The sequence below is a fragment of the Cryptomeria japonica genome, unplaced genomic scaffold (assembly GCF_030272615.1).
Source record: "Cryptomeria japonica unplaced genomic scaffold, Sugi_1.0 HiC_scaffold_55, whole genome shotgun sequence".
NCBI classification, from domain to species: domain Eukaryota; kingdom Viridiplantae; phylum Streptophyta; class Pinopsida; order Cupressales; family Cupressaceae; genus Cryptomeria; species Cryptomeria japonica.
Genome location: NW_026728877.1, coordinates 187947 through 195000, shown reverse-complemented (window position 1 = coordinate 195000; position 7054 = coordinate 187947). Strand labels below are relative to the sequence as shown.

The window sequence follows — 7054 nt, the reverse complement described above, 5'->3', positions numbered from 1 at the left end:
ACCTGGGTGCGCGCGCAGCACCTCGGGCGCACCGGGGTGCGCGCACAACGCCCGGGTTGCACCGTGGCCTGTGTGCTCGGGGCGCCTCGGGTGCGCGCTCGGTGTCGCCCCCGCGCGCGCGGTAGTGCGGGCAGCGCACCCCGGCCCGGCCCGGCCCCGACGAGAACGCAAACGGGCAAAAGGTTTATTCAAATAGCATTGCGACGCCCGGCGAAAAACTAAAAAAGGGTGCAACACCGGGACTTCCCGGGAGGTCACCCATCCCAGTACTACTCCGGCCCAAGCGCGCTTAACTGCGGAGTTCTGATGGGATCCGGTGCACTAACGCTGGTATGATCGCACCCGTTATGAGCTTGTCGCAGTGTGTACTTAGCAAACCGCGACCCACGTGCGAATCCACCCCGGCCACCCACCCCCGTCGAGGTGCACACCCTCCCTCGCGAAGTGCGCCCCGTTCGCCAAGTGTGAGCCCTGCCCGGGTGCGCGCACCTTGCTAGGGCGTCGGGTGTGCACCCGGCCCGGCCTACGTGCGTGCACCTGGACGGGGCGTCGTGTGCGTGCAGTGTCCCGTCTGCAACGCGGTGCCCACACACCACCTCGGGCGCAACGACCTGCGCTCACATGTGGGCCGAGTGCACCTTGGTGCATGTTCGGGGCGCCTCGGGTGCACGCTCGATCTTGCCCCGGTGCACCAAGGCGCTCGGTTTGCCCCGGGTGCGCACTTGGTGCAAGGTGGGCACCCAAAATAGGGATCAAGCACCAAAACACAAGTTTCGGGATGCAAAATGGGACCCAAGGACCACAAATGCGTTCCAAGACCCATGATGGGTCCACGAGAACAAAAATGTGTTCCGAGACTTAATAAACAAATATTGGGTTTTAGGAGAAGAAACATGCTCTGATGCCCAAAACGAGAATCGACCCCGAAAAGGCCACAGGCCAAAAGTGGGATGCGAGACAAAAAAAAATGGGACCCGAGGACCAAAATTGGGTTCCCAGGTCGAAGACAGGGCAACCGGACAAGAAACGACCTCTAAGGCTCGAAATGAGTCCCGACGACTAAAACTTGACAAGAAGCACCCATCAGGCACCCAACTCGACACCCATGGGATGCCGACCCACCCGGGCTTCCACCTAGCACACCTTGGCACCCACCCACCCTCGCACCCAACCTCGCACCCAACTTAGCACCTTTGAACCCACATTGGCACTCACCCTGACCCTGGCACCTTGGAACCCACATTGGCACTCACCTTGACCCTGGCACCCACCTTTGCACTCACCTTGGGACCCACCCTGGCTCCCACCTCGGCACCCACCCAGACACCCACCTTGGTTCCTTGGCACCCACCTTGGATCCTTGGCACCCACCCCGACACCCACCTTGGCACGCAACTTGGCTACTTGCCACCCACCTTGGCTCCTTGACGCCCACCCCGACAACCACCCCGTGACCTACCCTGGCTAGGGTTGGTGCACACCCACCCTGGTGCCCACCTTGGCACCCACCCCATGACCCACCTTGGCACGCACCTTAGTACCCACCCCGTTACCCACCCTAGGACCCACCCCGTGACCCACCTTGGCCAGGGTGGGTGCCTTGGTGCGCACAACTTGCCTGGGCTGCACACCAGGGCGGGCTCAAGATGGCACCCGCGTTCCGTTTTTTTCACTATCTTTCAAAACGGAAATTTTAAAATCTCGTTTTTTTTTTTTTTTTGCCTTTTCTGGAAATTAGTGAAGGCAGCGCATCAAAGGTGCGCAATGCTGGTGCGAACCCGGGAGCGCTCCGATGTGTGCTCCAAGGTGCGGCGTGCACGAAGTCCGAGCCCGGCTTGCCCCGGGTGCGCACCTCGCGTGCACCTTCGCCGGGGTGAGCACCTTGGCTGGGTTGCGCGCCCTGGTGCGCACCAAGGAGCGCTCTGAAGTGTGCTCCAAGGTGCGGCGTGCACGAAGTCGGAGCTCGGTTTGCCCCGGGTGTGCACCTCGGGTGCGCACCTCGCGTGCACCTTCGCTGCGGTGGGCACCTTGGCTGGGTTGCGCGCCTTGGTGGGCACCATGCAGTGCACGAAGTCGGAGCCCGGTTTGCCCCGGGCGCGCACCTCCGCCAGGGTGGGCACCTTGGTGCGCACAACTTGCCTGGGCTGCGCACCAGGAAGGGCTCAAGATGGCACCCGCGTTCCGTTTTTTTCACTATCTTTCAGAACGGAAATTTTAAAATATCGTTTTTTTTTGCCTTTTCTGGAAATTAGTGAAGGCAGCGCATCAAAGGTGCGCAACGCTGGTGCGAACCTGGGAGCGCTCCGATGTGTGCTCCAAGGTGCGGCGTGCACGAAGTCGGAGCCCGGTTTGCCCCGGGTGCGCCCTGGTGGGCACCATGGTGCGCACCAAGGAGCGCTCCGAAGTGTGCTCCAAGGTGCGGCCTGCACGAAGTCGGAGCCCGGTTTGCCCCGGGCGTGCACCGCGGGTGGGCACCTTGGTGCGCATGCCTTGCCTGGGCTGCGCACCAGGGCGGGCTCAAGATGGCACCCGCGTTCCGTTTTTTTCACTATCTTTCAAAACGGAAATTTTAAAATCTCATTTTTTTTTGCCTTTTCTGGAAATTAGTGAAGGCAGCGCATCAAAGGTGCGCACCTCGCTGCCCACCACGGTGCGCAACGCCGGTGGGCACCCGGGAGTGCTTCGAAGTGTGCTCCAAGGTGCTGCGTGCAAGTTGTCGGAGCCCGGTTTGCCCCGGGTGCGCACCTCGCGTGCACCTTCGTCGGGGTGGGCACCTTGGCTGGGTTTGCCCCGGCTGCGCTCCGAAGCGGGGTTATTGGAGCGCCGCCTCTTTTTTTGTCGGAGCGTTTGGTGGGGTTTCTCGCATTGGCTCTTCCCAGGCCCGGTTGCCACCCTGGCGCGCACGAAGTCGGAAGTAGGGTTAATTGCCCGGGTGCGCACCTTTGCCAGGGTGGGCACCTTACCTGGGCTGTGCACCAGGGCGGGCTCAAGATGGCACCCGCGTTCCGTTTTTTTCACTATCTTTCAAAACGGAAATTTTAAAATCTCCTCTTTTTTTTGCCTTTTCTGGAAATTAGTGAAGGCAGCGCATCAAAGGTGCGCACCTCGCTGCCCACCTTGGTGTGCTCTGAGGTGCGCACCCGGGAGCGCTACGAAGTGTGCTCCAAGGTGCGGCGTGCACGTTGTCGGAGCCCGGTTTGCCCCGGGTGCGCACCTCGCCTGCACCTTGGCCGGGGTGGGCACCCTGGCTGGGTTTGCCCAGGGTGCGCTCCGAAGCGGGGTTACTGGAGCGCCCCCTCTTTTTTTGTCAGAGCGTTTGGTGGGGTTTCTCGCATTGGCTCTTCCCAGGCCCGGTTGTTGGGTGCGCTCCCACCCTGGCGCGCGCGAAGTTGGAAGTTGGGTTAATTGCCCGGGCGCGCACCTTCGCCAGGGTGGGCACCTTGGTGCGCACACCTTGGCTGGGCTGCGCACCAGGGCGGGCTCAAGATGGCACCAGCATTCCCTTTTTCTCACTATCTTTCAAAACGGAAATTTTAAAATCTCGTTTTCTTTTGCCTTTTATGGAAATTAGTGAAGGCATCGCATCAAAGGTGCGCACCTCGCTGCCCACCTTGGTGTGCTCCGAGGTGCCCACCACGGTGCGCTCCGAGGTGCCCACCACGGTGCGCAACGCCGGTGCGAACCCGGGAGCGCCCCGATGTGTGCTCCAAGGTGCGGCGTGCACGAAGCCGGACCCCGGTTTGCCCCGGGTGCGCACCTCGCGTGCACCTTGGTGCGCACACCTTGGCTGGGTTGCGCGGCCTGGTGGGCACCATGGTGCGCACCAAGGAGCGCTCCGAAGTGTGCTCCAAGGTGCGGCGTGCACGAAGTCCTAGCCCGGTTTGCCCCGGGTGCGCACCTTCGCCGCGGTGGGCACCATGGCGTGCACGAAGTCGGAGCCCGGTTTGCCCCGGGTGCGCACCTCGCGTGCACCTTCGCCGGGGTGGGCACCTCGGCTGGGTTGCGCGCCCTGGTGCGCACCAAGGAGCGCTCCGAAGTGTGCTCCAAGGTGCGGCGTGCACGAAGTCGGAGCCCGGTTTGCCCCGGGTGCGCACCTTCGCCGCGGTGGGCACCCTGGTGCGCACCATGGCGTGCACGAAGTCGGAGCCCGGTTTGCCCCGGGTGCGCACCTCGCGTGCACCTTCGGCGGGGTTGCGCGCCCTGGTGCGCACCAAGGAGCGCTCCGAAGTGTGCTCCAAGGTGCGGCGTGCACGAAGTCGGAGCCCGGTTTGCCCCGGGTGCGCACCTCGCGTGCACCTTCGGCGGGGTTGCGCGCCCTGGTGGGCACCATGGTGCGCACCAAGGAGCGCTCCGAAGTGTGCTCCAAGGTGCGGCGTGCACGAAGTCGGAGCCCGGTTTGCCCCGGGTGCGCACCTCGCGTGCACCTTCGCCGCGGTGGGCACCATGGCGTGCACGAAGTCGGAGCCCGGTTTGCCCCGGGTGCGCACCTCGCGTGCACCTTCGCCGGGGTGGGCACCTCGGCTGGGTTGCGCGCCCTGGTGCGCACCAAGGAGCGCTCCGAAGTGTGCTCCAAGGTGCGGCGTGCACGAAGTCGGAGCCCGGTTTGCCCCGGGTGCGCACCTCGCGTGCACCTTCGCCGCGGTGGGCACCATGGCGTGCACGAAGTCGGAGCCCGGTTTGCCCCGGGTGCGCACCCCGCGTGCACCTTCGCCGGGGTGGGCACCTCGGCTGGGTTGCGCGCCCTGGTGCGCACCAAGGAGCGCTCCGAAGTGTGCTCCAAGGTGCGGCGTGCACGAAGTCGGAGCCCGGTTTGCCCCGGGTGCGCACCTCGCGTGCACCTTCGCCGCGGTGGGCACCTTGGCTGGGTTGGGCACCATTGAGCGCTCCGAAGTGTGCTCCAAGGTGCGCACCATGGCCCTCCAAGGTGCGCAGCATGGCGTGCACGAAGTCGGAGCCCGGTTTGCCCCGGGTGCGCACCTCGCGTGCACCTTCGCCAGGGTGGGCACCTCGGTGCGCACACCTTCTCAATGTTTTCTTGCCTTTTCTGGAAATTGGTGAAGGCAGCGCATCAAAGGTGCGCACCTCGGTGTGCTCCGAGGTGCGAACCCGAGAGCGCTCCGAGGTGCCCACGAAGTCGAAAGTCGGGTTAATTGCATTGTTTTCCCCGGGTGCGCTCCGAGGTGCGCAACATCGGTGCGCACCAAGGAGGGCTCCGAAGTGTGCTCCAAGGTGCGCACGATTCGGAGCTCGGTTTGCCCGGGGTGCGCACACCTTGGCTGGGTTGCGCACCCTTTGTGCGCTCCAAGGTGCGCACGAAGTCGGAGCTCGGTTTGCCCCGGGTGCGCACCTTCGCCAGGGTGCGCACCTTGATGCGCACGCCTTGGCTGGGCTGCGCACCTTGGTGGGCGCCATGGTGCGCACCTTTCGTGCGCTCCAAGGTGCGCACGAAGTCGGAGCTCGGTTTGCCCCGGGTGCGCACCTTGGTGGGCGCCATGGTGCACTCCGAGGTGCCCAAGATTGGTGCGCACCAAGGAGCGCTCCGAAGTGCGCTCCAAGGTGCGCAGGTGCGCGCGAAGTCGAAAGTTGGGTTAATTGTCCGGTTTGCCTCGGGTGCGCACCTTGCGTGCACCTTCGCCAGGGTGGGCGCCTTGGTGCGCACACCTTGGCTGGGCTGCGCACCCGGGCGCGCACACCTTGGCACCCGCGTTTCCTTCATTTTAAATTTTTTTTTTTTACAATCTCTCAAGTGGGAAATTCTATAATCTCAACTTTTTTTGCCTTTTCAGGAAACTTTTGAATGGAGCGCATCATTGGTGCGCTCCGAAGTGTGCTCCAAGGTGCGCACCTCTGGTGTGCTCCAAAGCTCTCTCCAGCTGCGTGCACCTGCCCCGGCCGCGCACCCGGCCCCGCCCAGCTTCGCTCACCTGTCCCGGGCGTCTGGTGCGGAACCTTAGAGTAAGAAACATCACCGTGCACCTTGGCCAACGTGCGCGACTCGACCGAGCGCGCACTGGCCGAGGTGCACACCGATTTCACCTGGGTGCGCGCGCAGCACCTCGGGCGCACCGGGGTGCGCGCACAACGCCCGGGTTGCACCGTGGCCTGTGTGCTCGGGGCGCCTCGGGTGCGCGCTCGGTGTCGCCCCCGCGCGCGCGGTAGTGCGGGCAGCGCACCCCGGCCCGGCCCGGCCCCGACGAGAACGCAAACGGGCAAAAGGTTTATTCAAATAGCATTGCGACGCCCGGCGAAAAACTAAAAAAGGGTGCAACACCGGGACTTCCCGGGAGGTCACCCATCCCAGTACTACTCCGGCCCAAGCGCGCTTAACTGCGGAGTTCTGATGGGATCCGGTGCACTAACGCTGGTATGATCGCACCCGTTATGAGCTTGTCGCAGTGTGTACTTAGCAAACCGCGACCCACGTGCGAATCCACCCCGGCCACCCACCCCCGTCGAGGTGCACACCCTCCCTCGCGAAGTGCGCCCCGTTCGCCAAGTGTGAGCCCTGCCCGGGTGCGCGCACCTTGCTAGGGCGTCGGGTGTGCACCCGGCCCGGCCTACGTGCGTGCACCTGGACGGGGCGTCGTGTGCGTGCAGTGTCCCGTCTGCAACGCGGTGCCCACACACCACCTCGGGCGCAACGACCTGCGCTCACATGTGGGCCGAGTGCACCTTGGTGCATGTTCGGGGCGCCTCGGGTGCACGCTCGATCTTGCCCCGGTGCACCAAGGCGCTCGGTTTGCCCCGGGTGCGCACTTGGTGCAAGGTGGGCACCCAAAATAGGGATCAAGCACCAAAACACAAGTTTCGGGATGCAAAATGGGACCCAAGGACCACAAATGCGTTCCAAGACCCATGATGGGTCCACGAGAACAAAAATGTGTTCCGAGACTTAATAAACAAATATTGGGTTTTAGGAGAAGAAACATGCTCTGATGCCCAAAACGAGAATCGACCCCGAAAAGGCCACAGGCCAAAAGTGGGATGCGAGACAAAAAAAAATGGGACCCGAGGACCAAAATTGGGTTCCCAGGTCGAAGACAGGGCAACCGGA

At 63.5% G+C, this 7054-nt stretch overlaps 2 non-coding genes across 2 annotated transcripts; both read right to left on the bottom strand.

Annotated features, from left to right (window-relative positions):
- Nucleotides 1-225: 225 nt before the first annotated feature.
- Nucleotides 226-344, bottom strand: LOC131863079 (5S ribosomal RNA). Its single transcript, XR_009362014.1, has one exon. It is a non-coding gene; the product is annotated as a 5S ribosomal RNA (ribosomal RNA).
- A 5915-nt stretch (nucleotides 345-6259) lies between these two features.
- Nucleotides 6260-6378, bottom strand: LOC131863077 (5S ribosomal RNA). Its single transcript, XR_009362012.1, has one exon. It is a non-coding gene; the product is annotated as a 5S ribosomal RNA (ribosomal RNA).
- Between the last annotated feature and the right edge of the window lie 676 nt (nucleotides 6379-7054).